The 15,334-nt window shown below is 42.2% G+C and overlaps 1 long non-coding RNA gene across 1 annotated transcript; it reads right to left on the reverse strand.

The window, feature by feature from the left end:
- Positions 1-258: 258 nt before the first annotated feature.
- Positions 259-12,165, reverse strand: LOC121703309. The gene is made up of 3 exons (XR_006029652.1): positions 12,155-12,165; positions 3,680-3,682; positions 259-392 (listed from the first exon to the last, which is right to left on the reverse strand). It is a non-coding gene; the product is annotated as an uncharacterized LOC121703309 (long non-coding RNA).
- Between the last annotated feature and the right edge of the window lie 3,169 nt (positions 12,166-15,334).

The following is a 15,334-nucleotide window of genomic DNA, read 5'->3' on the forward strand; positions in this document are numbered from 1 at the left end:
AAAAGTGTAGCTTGTAGTCTACACATGGACACAAATTGCATACTTAAATAGCCTAAGAACTATTTTAAAACTGTTTTGTTAAATTATTCAACCGTAACACTTGCCATCACGCATGCACCTCTTCCTCTCCCTCTCTCGTGCACTCACACACACGATGGCAAAGCATCCTCTTTGTGACAGGTCCCTTAACAAGCCCATTGTGTAGGCCTAGTCTATGAAAATAATTGCTATCACTTAGCTCTTGGATTAACATGATACACAGGATTTACACTTGCAAGTGATGCAAGTTGATAGACAATTGTGTATCAAAAGAAGAAAGAAAAGTTTGCATAATTAAATGCTTTTGAATTAATTTTTTGCAGCATATCGCCTTTACTACCTACCCCCCTTTACTACCTACCCCCCCTTGGCAATGGAAGATTTTCCAACGTTACACCGGTCTGATACAGTTTTGCCTATACATGCGTGAGACTGAGACGCCTGTTTATTTTGTTTTAAGTGCGTGCAGGGTGTGAGAGGGCAATCGATGTGCTTTGATTCCAGCTTGGTAGTTGTAGTCTGTGAAATTAAAAAGCACGTGTGTGTGAAGTATCCAAACAATGACACCTTCATTTCATTATGGCTGCTTTAGCACACCTTAAGCTACTGTGTAGTGGATCCCATTTAGATAGATAGATAGATAGATACTTTATTGATCCCCGAGGGGAAATTCAGGAAATTTAGAAGTGGCTACTTCATTCGCGCTTTCCTTGACTCATAGAGCTGCGTGAATTTTATTACAACTTTTCGCCACGATATGGCAGTTTAAGTCTGCTTGATACTGTAAGGCGTAAGCCATTGGTTTCCAAAGGAGATTTTATTTGTGTCGCCAGCATAGCCTATTGACAATTTATGTTGTAAATAGGCCTACCTTATAAGCCTACCTGTAGCTTAGGGAAGCTAACAGCTTTCTATTAGGATCTAGTTTGCTAGTTTTGTCATAACTCCCTGATGCATTTTTTGCATTTAGAATAGCCAGAGCGTGGATATCTCAATCGGAAAATTAAACAATATCGGGTGCCTATGGACTAGGCTGGGTGAACCCCAAGAAAAGATTGAGCTTGGTCTGGTGAAAGCCAGACTAGCCATGGACCTCAGTTACACAATGCAAGGGAACATGAATCAGCCTATATTTGCACGAACAATAACGGACAACAGCTCTTCAACTTTGGCCCGTTAAAATGTGTATGAACAGTCTAGCGACGCATTTCATCAAGGCCCATTTGGACATGTCAGTTATTTGCACCACTGGTTAGATGTAAAACAGCATTTCGTTTCAGACTACTGTTACTTAATTTGTGCATTGACAATAAAGTATTACATGAACTAAAGATGACTAAAATCTTATGTTGAAGAAGAAACATTCACAAAAAATCCATCCATCCAAAAATGACCATTGTTTTTGATAGCTGTTGAAAATGGCATGGAACTGACAGAGATGTTTTTGTTTATAAATAAATAACATTATGCTGATACCTTTTGCTTTTCCCAAATACAATGTAGCCTACAGGTGTAAGTGACCTTTCATCAATCCAGTTGCAATGGATGAACTGTGATGAACTGCCCTACTTGTGATTGGTTAGAGATTTTAAAGGTTTTATAACAATGCTACATCTTCTTTGGCTATTCTACAATCTATTCACCTTTTCAGCACCAGTAGGCTACTTTCTGTGCAGCCACACACACACACACTCAGGCATGCCAAACAAGCATACACAAAAGTTTCAAGAGTGGGGGATGGAGTAAAAGATGGAGACAAATTGAAGTGTGATTTATTTTCGCGGAACGGATGTACAGGACTGAGCGGCGGTCATATTTTGTACCGCTATGCTGTACATCTAGTTTATCGGTATCGGCCCTGAAAAAACCATATCGGTCGATCCCTAATCAGAATGTAAGTTATGTCTATAACTATGGATCTATGAGACCAAATGATGACTGTCACCACGGTCTTACAATGAATGATGCCATCAGGCTACCTGTCGCGAGACTAGCAAAGTCATGTGACTGACCAGAGGCTGGTCCCACAACATAAAGTGTATCCGTGGACCTGCCTCTTCCTCCTGACCAAAACGCTTCGGTTCGTTCCGAGTGACAAGGGATGGTGACGGTCATCGTTCGGTCTCATAGATCCATAGTTATAGACATAACTTATGATCTATTTCGACCTCTCTCTGACCGTCACCACTATCTTACAACGGATGACTAGTATCAAAAGTGTCGCGAGGGACAGAGGATCCCCCTTCTGTTCGGCAGCAGCCATGAGAACAGTAGCGCCGACTGTGGTTGAGGTCACATTAATTCTATAAAACCTGGCAAAAGTAGATGGAGTACTCTAGGAAGGCCAGCTGTTCTCTGGTGCACACTTTGGCTAAGGCGTCTTTCTGAAGCAGCGTTGCGACTTCTTCCACTCAAGAGACCTCTACCGTGGTCAGATGGACCCCAGAAAAAGGTGGAGGCTGCTGCCGAAACTGGAGTCTGTAACCCCTTGCTATTGTCTCCAATATCCAAGGGTCTGAAGTCTCCTTCTCCCAACTGACCAGGCGTAGCTGGGAGTGAACCTCGGCGACTGCCCCAGAAATCCTATGTATGGCCCCCTCGGGTTCTTGGACCCCTGGGGGGGGGGGGGGGCGTCCACTTTGGGCCACTCGACTAGCCACTGACTGGGGTAGACGCTGCCCTTGGTAACATATACAGTCTGGACAGGGCCTTGCTTGTTGGATCTCTGGTGTGTAACCTGACCAGGGCTCCTTCGATCGTCCTTTAAGTTGAACTTGGAGAAATCACTTGTTTTAATTTTGTTAAGATATTTTAAGTCTTCTTATTTGATTAAATGATCAAATGGCAACAGTCAAAAGTGTGTGTATATTGGTCAGGGTGAGGTTAAATAATTTCAAATGCACTGTACAAGTAAAAGTGTGAAAAAACTCACTTGGAGGTCGTAAATCCTGAAGATCTCACCCAGGGCTTCAGCAACTTTTCCTGAACGAGCTACCTTCTTCCTATATAAGGTGTGCAGGACATGCCGGCCCAACTGCTCATAGAAGGTGCTCTCCAGATTGATGTTGGTAATTCAGTGGAACTCCGCACTGATCTGTAAAGATAAATAAGGGAAAATGTGTCAATATACAGTCCAATGCAGTATTAAGATCCTGTAAAAAAAGGGAAAATAACGCTACAAAACAAAACATTTTGAAATATGAATCTCTATGAAACTATGAAATATGCATTATACTACCCCAGTTTATAGCAAAATACATTTGGTCAGAACCACACATTAAATTAATCTATTCAAGTATTTGTACAAAAGAAATGCTTATGGGAATGGGATTCCAACATGATTGCAGGCCACCGAACCAATATGTCTGCGAGGGGAAGGACGTCTGATATAATCTCCTTCCTTCTCAATGCGAATGTTGTTTGCATCAACTTCTGAATCTGTGCATTGAAGGACGAATACACATTTGAACAATACTGACAATCTCCATAAGGACAATCCACCATCTCATGTCGCTTTAAATGCATCCTTAAATGAACAGTTTGCACATTAAATGGTTGTTTTCACCCACACAGCTGACGTGAATAATACATATTCTGACTGAGTGTGTGACCGTGTCAAATTAATATTAAATGCATTTACTGACTGAAATGTGCAGACAGTTATCATAAAGGCATGGCAGTAGACTAACGTTAACGGACGAAACATTGCTAGTATGCTGTAAACAATAATGTTGCAGGACCTGTGTCCTATTATCAAGCAGCGCACCACAAAGCTTGCATGACAAAATGTGGAAAACTGGAAAGGGTCTGAGAACTTTCCGGTTGCACTGTAGGTGAAAATGATGTTTCCTTCTTTGGTAGCCACTCAGTACAACCAATGGCTATGCTGGAATTTAGTAAACAACTGCATTGAAAACCTGTGTTCACAAGAAAGATGTCTGGTGAATGCAACAGTGCTCGCAATGCAACAGTGCTGTTCTCCCTTGATGAAAGTGAAACCACGAGTTTTCCCACATCTCAACTTTGGCCAAAGTTTTCAGAAATAATCGTTTTCAGTGATAAAACCTCATTAAATAATATGCATTTTCCATATGGGGTCTTAAAAGCCATGTATCCTTCTAGACACAGCGTTTTTGTTTAAAACATAAGCCTAATCTAAGCGTGCTTAGATGACGTGATAGACCAGGCGCTGTTGCTCACCTGTCCATCATCGTAAAGCCCGATTTGATTGGTCCGCCCGATCTAGGGCGAGCATACTTGCCCCACAATGGAGCAATGCCAGACCGAACTTCTCGACCTCAAATGTTGTGGGCGGGACTAAGTTCGGAATGGCACCCAGGCTAGATTTTTTATGGACTTGGAGTCCTTTTTACTCAAAACTAATGGCTGGGATAGATTCAGCACCCCTACAAACCCCTAGTTAGACATCTCAAAAGCTAATATTGGTAAAAAAAAATAAATAAAAAAAATCATAATGTTCGCCTAGTCCCTGGGCACCCCAAACTAGATGGGCTCTCCAGGTGTTTCCCCGAGGATTTAGCCGTGGATAAATTGGGAGGTGTTACTAGACACCTATAGGAACACATAGTAAAAAAAGCTATTGGTAAGAATTTTTTTTGCAGATTGGCTTTCCATAACTACCACTGAATAATAATAATAATCTTTTCAACCAGGAACAACAGAATTGGCGAAAACGGCCAAAACTTTAATTCAGTGAACATTGGGAATTTTGAAGCCTCTGGGGGACCACTTCTACTTTCCCTGAAAAAATTCTATAAAACCTGAAATTTCCCTGAAATTTAAACTGCATTTCTTTTTCACCTAACCTAGAATGAGAGGGTGTGCATTGTGATTTTTTTTTTTAAATCCTATGTAAAAATTGGCCACCCTAATATATATATATATATATATATATATATCACAGAAACAAATGCATGTTCTTTATCTTATGCAGTTATTTGGCCAGTTGTGGATAGTCTTGTCACCTCTTTCCACTAGATGTCAGACTTGGCTTAGCTATAGTGATGAGGGTCCATTGTATGTTTACTTTGATTTAGGTTGCTTTGAAAAGTTAATACTCTAACTAGGTGGTTTTTATCATTAACAGCTGATTTTATAAAATGTCTTTGTTGTCTCTATTTCTAAACAGATAAAGGCTATGGTTGGTTTTCACGTCATCTGATATTTCCAAGCTGTAATAGGCTTTCATAAACACTGGGACTAAGGCATTTATTTCTCTTTGTAAAATTTCACATTTCGTCAAATTAATGGAACTTTTATGCCAAAGTCTAAAATATGTTGCATCACAAATCTATTTGTTTCACCATAGTGTGATGGAAAGTGGATCACTGGTTACATTCCTTTAAATGTGTAGGACATTTTTTAATGTCTTTTACTAGTATCTTTTGTTTGATTAGTTTGAATGGATTCAGTGGAACTTGTTTAAAAACCCATGAAGCCTCTAAATGGCCAAATGAGGGAGACATTGAACAGGAAATAAAGGGAGACTGAGTTAGGTTCAGTGACACATACATATGAGGATCTCGCTCTTAGTAGATACCATCGAGGATTTCTTGTATTGAGGTTTGCAAAGAGAGAACAGATATAACCTCCATTTTACATTTATAGATTTTGAAGAATTAGGTACTTGAGTGTGTCAGTTATATTTTATAATATCTTAAACATGTTAGTATTGCATTCTATATTGAATGTGATTTAAATATATGTAATTGTCAAGAAAAAATCAAAATGGTACAAAAGCTTGTGGAAAACATTTCTTCCAAGTACCTTCTTGCCAGTACTGGTGGACATTGTTGACAGACACAGCTCTGTGTGTGTGTGTGTGTGTTGTATTTGAGCAGGGCTCTTTTTGCCTGCAGGAGCTCTTCTATAGGGTGTCTGAGTCAACCCCACGCTGCTTTCCCCATGCCGGCCCCCTTCACCGGCTTTCACCTAAATCTGTCACACAGATTTGACACAGCGTCACTCTAAACACGCTCCGAAATGACATGTATATAATGTGGAATATTGTGCACATTTACAGCCTGGACTTCCCTTAGAGCATTCTGTGTGTGAGAGAGAAAGCAAGAGAGAGAGTCCTTATGTGTCCATTGTGTCTGTTTTGTAATTATTAAAGAATTATTGTTCATAAAATCATAACGTCAAATGAACTGAATCACATCAAGATACTGTGGTTTACATAGATGAAACAAAATGTAGGTGGAGTAGCAATGCATTAATAACAAAACAAAATTGCCTCAAACTTTACTGCACACACAACAAAAATAAACATTTTCTCTGGAATTAGACGAATTCTGTTTGAGATTTGTGCTTTCAAATTTCACTGGCAGAGTGTTGCCAAGTGTCTGCCAACCCGCATGTTCTCCTAATGACTACAATACAGTCTTTAAAGCTTGGCATTGCCCACGTGCCAGCATCACAAACCATGTGTTTTGTGTCTTTAGGTCATTTCACAGTAGAGTTGGAACAGATTGGAACACCATTTATGCTATAGTTGTAAAATAGTTGATATCCAACTTATTTCTGATGTCTTAGAATTAAGCTGCATTTTGTTGAATAATTTTAGATTGTGTGGTATATTTAGGCGAAGTTATACAGATGACTTATCAAAAAATCTCTCTGACCACATAATAATAATAATAAAATATATATATATATAATATATAATTTATATATCATTTCCTCTGCTCCTCTAAAATTCTTCATTGATATGACACATACTAGATTTTAGAATGTCCATTTCACTTACAATACTAATTGTTATTTTTGCAAAGTTTGCGAGTGGCAAAACTGTTGGAACAAACATTTAACCGCATGGTCCTTTGGTATTTTGTGTTTTAAGCACTCATGAGCAAACAGGAGTTAAAATGCAATTTCCATACTTTGGCATGTCTTCTTCATGCAACACCAATAAACTATTATCCTGTTGTTTTTCTATCGACAGCAAAAATATTTCCGACATTTACTGTAACGATTGGCTAATATTTTTCCAATAAATGAAAGGTCTGTGTCTGTTCAGGCTTATCTCGCTTGTTAAGACGCTTGTCTTTCCACTGTGTGAGCTCCGGTTCCAATAAGAGCTCCGAGCTTTGCTGAAGTTCTGGAATTAGAACAGTGGAGGACTCTGGGTTCTGCTCTCTGCAGACAGAGAACAGAGAAGACTGCCCATCACACAGAGGGTTCAGATTTAAACCACTGCAGCCCTCCCTTCCTGTCTCGCTCACTCTCTTCTTTCACAGTATTTACTGGATCAAGTAGCGGCTACCAGTCCCTGTGGTCAGTAAGCTGGATTCTCTCTCTCCCTCTTTCTAGCTCCCTCACTCTCTCCATTCACCCCCCACCCCCTGCATTTCTGTTGTTTTCACACGGTTTTGCTGCCATGGCTTTAATCGTTTCTAATGGCAGACACTTATCCTAAAAACGGCGCTTCAGAGAGGCAAATCAATGCTCTAATGAAATGGACTGAATGATATTTACATTTCGTAACTGTAAAAGCCAGGTGGCTTCCATATTGGTTATTCAGAAAGTACCACGGCTCTGCCTAGTGTGACCGCTCATCGTCCTCCCTCTGCGCCAAACTCCCAGGTGGACCCTTAAAGCTCACTTATCCCGCCCGCAATTAAAAAGAAGAGGACACACCCCATGAGAATCTTGTGGTGCTTTGAAAAGAAAACAGAGGTTAAAGTGGATGCAGAAACAGTTAGCTCAGGCTGAGAGGAATCCACCCTCTTCCAAAGGTAATGAGCTTGATTAATACTTGACCTTTGGAAACTTTTCACTCACAAGAATTCTTGCTTTTTTTGGCCTTCCATGTGATAACAAGGTATGTTGCTCTATTTCCACCACTGGAAGCTTCTCAGGTAGGCTATATGTAATTATAGTCTATGCATTTTTAAAGTAAGGGAAGACAGTGTGACTTGCCGTATTCTGTCTTTGGAGTGAACTTTTATATCATAAAATCCTGGTGAATATAACTAGATAAAGGTGGACGGTGAAAAATAAAAACACTTTGAAAGAAAGGTGATCAACAAAGCAAATTTAAGATGGGCTCCTCAGTCCTTGTTTCTCCCTCAGGATCTTGTGGCTCTGCAAGCGCTCTACTTTGTCTTTATTCGTCCCACCTTTTCCCATTCTCTCTCCTCTAAAGCACATTGCTGTCATGAGTGCCACAAAATCATTTGTCAATGTTTTTGCCTTGCCTGAGTGACTGAGGCTTTCCGCAGTATATTTTTTCATCCTTTCTTATTGATTGGGTGTGGAATGCCACACAGGACGAAGATGAGTAAGATGAGTCTCTCCCTTCCTGTTGACAGGCCGTTTGTCAGAGTTGCGTGGTGATAAGGGCCAAAGCTACGGAAAAAAAATGAAACTTTTTTGTGGGGGTGGGGGGGGGGGGGGGGGGGGGGGTAGGTTCGTTCTCCTGTCGAGCTTTCACAGGTGTTTGGGGCGAAGAAGAAAAAACACAAGCACCAGGCGCATGCTCGATAAACCGACTGCGACACGCGTCTGCGTTATGGTCACGCTACGTGCCGTTAGCAGAAGCAACAAACTGAAAGGCTCTGAATGTCAGTGTCCCCTTTGTTGTTTAATTTATTTCCGTTTCAAAGTGAGGGGAGGTGTCCGTGCTGAGACTGTTAGTCATTGATGTGGCTATAGTTAGTCCCTCCCCTGCTGTGACTGTCTGGGAGAGGAGGACCCGTTCCTCCTCTCCCCCGAGTACTCAAGTTGCCCGTTTAAACGCGTGGCTCCCATCTCCTCTCATCGTCTTCTTTATTCTGTGTGAAGGTGCGTTTGATAAGAGCCACCAGAGATGAGCAGAGGGAGTGTTTGCCATGGTTTGGAGAAGTTGGCTGTGCAGAATCTTTCTTTCTCTGAAGTGTACGTTTAGTGTCTGTTAAGCCACACATACACGCACCACCCTTCTTGGTTTGCCTGGAGCCATTTTTGCTTGAACCATAGCATGTCTGGTATAGAGGCTTGCAGCTTTAGGGGAAGGTGTATGAAGCTGCGTGTCTGTGTGGTTTATCCCTCTCATCTCTTGTGTCATTCTGTAAAAATGTAAAATATTTCCATACACCCCCCCCCCCCCCCCCCCCCCCCCCCCCCCCCACCACACACACACACACACACACACACACACACACACACACAGACTCCCCTGACCTTTTTTATTGTACAAATATACATTTTTGTTATAATAATTGAAGCTTTAAATATTTTTGTTATAAATAAAAGATTTTTGTTCACAATAACTCAAAGCGAAGCATGGCCCCAGCACTTTTTCTAGATTATTGGAAACCACATTGGTACATTGTTTAATCACCGACTAATTACCATCACCATAAGCACTTGACGACCATTCGTCCTTTTAAAGCGGCCTCTAAATGGACTGTATTCCCCACAGGATCTATTAGAGAGGCAGAGAGCCCTTTATCAGAGCTGTCTGAAATATTGGCACATACAGTCATTTATCCTCCTTTGGTATTGATTGTGTGTTGTGTTGTCGGGTTATGGTGTAAACAGGGGAAATGCTGACAGATTTGATTGTGGAAAGATTAGCTGGCTCTCTTGTGTAAATCTGTCTGTTTGTGTGTGTGTGTGTGTGTGTGTAGCTGCGAGGAAAAGCCACAACTGAGGCAGCAAAATGGACTATGGTACATCAATAGCAGTGTCATATATTCTATGAACTACTTTCCTTTAATATTGGGATGTATGATCAGAGTCCTGTTTCAATATACTGCATGTGTCAATAAGAGGTCCTATGAGTTTGATTGTATGATTACATAAAAACAATACATTCAATTTTGAAATCCTTGGAGACATGTTGGAATTCAATAATATTTTATATTCAAAATGTATATATATATATTTTTTTTTTTAATGTAGATTTAGCATACGGATTTAGAACAAAACCGATTGAATTGTATGAAAATAATGACATAATAATGATAGACACATGGTGAATTTGTCAACTTTTTTACATGTATTGTCAAAATTCTCTGTGAGAAAGTTTTGTCCTGGCATGATGTTTTGATATGCCACCACTCTGTAAAGCCCTTAGCGCAATCGCTTCCATCACTATTAACCGGCATGCATGGCTAAGCCTCGCCACCAAGGGCTTCCATTCTAGGCCTTTCCATGCAGGACTTTGTAGTGTGGATGAAGAAGTCATAATCCTCAAACAGACTCAAAATTCCTCCAGAAAGACTCTTGATCCTGAATCTACTCATTTTCTTCAAACGGCCATCCCATCCCTGGCCCTGGAAGATGCAGGGGAGGGGTGGGGAGGGGCGGATATTCGGCAGTGAGAGCAGGGCTTTGGCGAGGGCCACGATTGAAATCTGCTACAAGTGGGTCTCCCACTCCTCCTATCCACGTGCCAAGCCCGGCTGGGCCAGTGTGAGAGGCTGCTGGAGCTTCTCATTAAAAGCTAAACTTCTCGGAGGCCTGGGTGTCACGTCAATCACCAGGTGTGTTTTCTTTTCCCGCCGTTGCTCACTGTCAGAGGCTGTTATCGTGTTCAAAGCCATATCAGAGGAGGTGTTTGTTCTGCACTGCACACTCTCCCACACAGCATATTCTGAGAGGCACGGCTCTATTTGAGAGTGTATATTTCAGTGCCAGCAGGAGAAACTGTGTTTGTCTTCACTTGTTTGTCAGCTCATATTTGAGCTAAGGGGCTGCTATTAACACTAAATACCCATATCCAATTGAATATTGGCAATATTCTCATACGGGGGGGGGGGGGAGCGCAGACAGAAAATGCAGTATTGCATTGGTGTAGTGTGGTTCTCTCAAAGGGGTATATCATTTCTCAGTTTTGAATAGTCAATGAATACTATGCACTCTGTGAATACAGTGAGTGAAATAAGACTATGTAACAAATAAAAAAAAATAAGGCAGTTTAAGGATTGCATTTAAGCTGGTGCTATGGGCTCTATTATTGTGAACGTATCCCTATAGACCCTTTCAAGAGAGTTCCATTATCAGCATCATAGTTGGCCCCACAAGACTTCCTTTTTAACATTCCATATGTTATCTTAATGCAGAGGAAGTAGATTGGGACCCAAATAGAATGGTCAAGCATTGTTTTTGTTTTTATTGTTGAAAGGGTCTATTTTGTATGCACTAAAGACTGTTGGAGGTGGCGCCATTCTCTGTGGGGAGGGGGCCAACAGGAGTTTGTATTACATCCTCATGCGGTGGGCCTGGTATGCGATTACAGTTGACACAGGTAGCTGCGAGAGATGTTGCTTCTTCGTTAGCGCAGTCAGTCAGGAGCATGTGTCCTCCAGGTTTTGGGAGGCTTGCAGATAGACGCTTCATGGGAAGTGACTAGCCGATTTGTCTGGGCTCCATGGCACTCCACGGGGAGGCCAGCCCCTGCATGGGCGGGGGTAGCGGTGGAGGGCGTTTGGTGGAAATAGATTCTGAAAGATATGCTCTGTGCTGGGGCCTGGCTATGTCTGGTTTCGTTAGCATATTAAAAACAACAGCACAAGGAGTGCTAATGATTTTGCCACGCTGTACCCAGGGCTTCCAAATGATAAATATGGAGTCTAGTGTGAGCACTTCAGCCCACCAAAAATATTCTGGCTTAAAGCGATTTGGAGCCTGTACACACAGCAGTGACATTTGTGTCACATTGTGATACAGTGGATTGTACGTGACTTTTTAGTGCTTTCACTAATGGTTTGTAGTGTTGTTGTGATATGATGAATTGAATTTGTTTTAAAATGAAAAGTCAATTGTCCAGAAAAAAATGACAACCATAAAATCATATGATAGCAAATTTCAAGAATTCTTCAGATTGGTGACAACCTGAGCAAGAGACATTGTCTGATTCATGATGGAATTATAAAATTATTTTTATTTCAATCAACAATGATTTAAAGGTCAGTGTAACAGTTGTCAGCATAGCCTGTGTCTGGCATGAATTCATTTTGAAAGATGCCACATACAAAGAGAATAACTTATTATGCATGATTTTAATGCGTTTATATTTACAACCAAGAGTTGTGTTTCTCAGGAAGAAATTCCTAGTTGTTAGATAAATGCAAGTCCTTAAACATCCTTTTCTTTACTTTGCAGAGACCAACTGTCATAGCAACATCATGCACTATCTGCGTAGGTTAAAAAATACTGATCAGTGGCATAGCTGCTGTCCATTTCACTATTTACCAGCCAACATAGCCTAAGGCAGAATAGACCTTTAAATATGTTCCGAGTGATCCCCTCTGTCATTAAATTAAACACATCCACTCGCAGGTCCATCACATCCAGAAGGAAAACAATAAGGGGTGAACAGGGCCATTTCAGTCATTTGTAAGTTTGCTGGACAAACGGCGGATCTGGCAGCGCGTGTGGCTTGGGAAATAAAGAGGCACTTCAGGTCTTATGGACCCTGTATCTGGGTCCGTCCGTGTTTGCCGTGAAACCTTGAAGCGCACACACACACCATTGTGTTGCGGCCGGTGGGGGTGGGGGATATGTATCTAACTGGTGCGCAAATAGCATAGGGCTCGCGCCACAGATATTTAGTGCTATTATCATTTCAGCCCCATCAAGGAACCATTTGAGCAGCTGCAGCAGCACCCCTTCCATTTTGTGATGCGTAATGATGCTACCTTTTCTTGAGGTAGCTTGGGAGAACACAGGAACACTATAGTAGCATGTCTTATCCTGACCTTAATGCTAATATAGTTGGATTGAAGGCGATCACAGTCTTTGATCATATTTTCATGTATTTATTCACAATTAAAAAAATGATTAAAACCTGAATGTGCTCCCTGTGAGAAGCCTCTCTTTTTAGAAGGGTTTTTGATGAAGCCTCTTCTAAATGAAAAAAAAAAAAAAACCTTAAGAGGACTCCAGCTAATTAGCATATTATTGCAATTCATCACAGTGTGTGCAGCTGTGACACAGCACCACTGTGTTTATTTCTGGTGGAACCATGCCGCGTTTTTTCTTTTTTTTCTTGACAGCACAAAACAAACATCTCCCAATCTGCCAGTACATTTGCTCAATACGACAAAGAGCAACTTGTCTTGTGTGATGAAACAACAGAATAATCAAGTCCCACTGTTAAAGTGAACCTACTTCCTCTCGGTGCACCAACTCCTTTGAAACTCCCTCATTGGGCCGCTCTTTCATGTTGTCCAGCTCTTGATGTACACAGACACCAGATCATGTGGGACATAAAGTCCATATGGTTGAATGGGCTTTAGTTAAGAGCAGGCTTTGTGTAGGAGTCGGTGGCTGTAGCTCTGATTTTGCTGTCGCTGGCTGATAATGGGAGTCGAGCCCACAGGGGTGTGTGTGTGTGTGTGTGTGTGTGTGTGTTTGTCTGCATGCTTGCGCTCCAGAAGAAGACTGACAGAAGTGGAAGTTGAGAGAGAGTGGTTCGGCGAGCAGTCAGGGGAACCGCTCTCCATCAGCTTCGCCGAGTCGTGGGAGGAAAGGCACGACTGTCCCCGATGGCCCGATCAAACTAACCCCTCCACTTGCATGCCGCCACTCAACGGGGGACCCGGCCCGGCGAGGCGGCTGACTCCATCCCAGAGGCTTGTTTTTTCATGTCAGAGATGGGATTGAACCAAGGGGCCCGGTTCATGTATGGAGACTGCCAACGTTCCCCCTGTTATTTAGGGGAATCACTGGGCCATGCACCTTCTGGATTCTACTGTTCACATGATGGAATACTATGTTATGTTTTCGGAACAGAAGGAACTACTGAGGAGAGACAGTCATGCACAAATAAATGGCTAGACAAATAATTTTATATTACTCTGCCAAGTAGTAAGGCTGGGATTGATTTACTCTGCACTGTCTAAAACATCAGTGTTTTTCAAGCCATTGTTGGATCCACGTTATACTCACTGGCCTTGTTAAAATAATTTAGTGCAGACTGGAGATGAAGGCCTCTGCTGGCGGTGAGAGGTGTTTATTAAGGGCTGGTGACAGCCGGGGAGTGGGGTCCGTCCTCCCCATCCCTGTGAGACGGGGCCCTGGGTGAAGCTGAGAGTGTGAAAACCTCTGCAGGCCTTACTCCTGGGCCACCCTCGTCAGCCCCCCTTTTTGACGCCCATTCTGACTTCTGCTAGCCTGACTGACTGACAGAGGAAGGGAAGTTGTGAAGGGAGGTGAAACGTGTGTGTGTGTGTGTGTGTGTGTGTTCCACTGTGTCAGTCTGAGCCAGAATAATGTCACACTAACAGCCTGATCTGAGATTTTAATTGATTTCCCTTCACTAAGAGTCAAGTGTGGAGTGCTTTGGTGCAGGCAGAGCTAAGAATTAATTAGAAGTGTAGATTAATACTTGTTTATTTAAGGAAACTTGTAGTAACATATACAACTCCATATATCAAAGATAAGAAAGTGGTATGTTTTTTGCTTTGCTTTGAGTGAAAGTGCAAAAAAAGAGCGCACCTATTAATGACAAACAATAGACATAAAAAAAAAACACTTAACTTAAAGATGACCATTTATGTACAGTATCATCAGTGGTCTTCACTGCCATGTCATTTACCTCAAACGTCACATACTTCAGAGTGGAGTGGATCTAACGCTCCCCTCACCAAAATCATAATAAGAGAGTTGAGGTGAAATTGACCTCAAACATGTCTTTATTGAGGGTCAATGACAGCCCTGCTGTCTTTCTTCCTTTTCTATCTCTCCCCTCCCCTTTTATTCTGCCCCCCCCCTCCCATTTTGCACTTCAGATCTGGCCCCTGTCTTTTAAAAGAGTGCGGCAGTCAAAAGCCCATAAACGTGAGTGACTCCACAGGCGCATCTGCCACGGCATGTAGAGGGGAGCAGATTCAGTGTGAAAAGAGGGAGATAATGCGCTCACTCACTAATGGGCGCCCGACTAGACACAGGCTCATTTTTCACATCATGTCATCTGTAGGAGCTGGAATAAAAGTAATGGCCACAATGAGCCCGGGATCTCTCTCTCCTCTCTCTCTCTCTCTCTCTCTCTTTCTTTCTCTCTCTCTCACTGCCATTGCAGCTTTCGCTTCCTCACTGTTATTTGTGTTGACTGGTCCAGTCGCAGGGGATGACAGTCGGCGAGGCCCGTGCATTCGTCAGGAGGAGAGGGGCTGATGTTTTTGCCCCAGCCTGCTCCTAGCCCCTGCTGACAGGTCCTCTTCCCTCCCCCTTCCCTCCTTCTGGTTTGGCATGTGAGTGCAGAAGCCTCCATCCATCGTCATATCAAATGCAGCAATCTGACAAAATAAAAAAATTGGCACTGGGGGGACATCACCAACTCTTG

This window comes from Alosa sapidissima, chromosome 2 (genome assembly GCF_018492685.1).
Source record: "Alosa sapidissima isolate fAloSap1 chromosome 2, fAloSap1.pri, whole genome shotgun sequence".
Taxonomy (NCBI): domain Eukaryota; kingdom Metazoa; phylum Chordata; class Actinopteri; order Clupeiformes; family Clupeidae; genus Alosa; species Alosa sapidissima.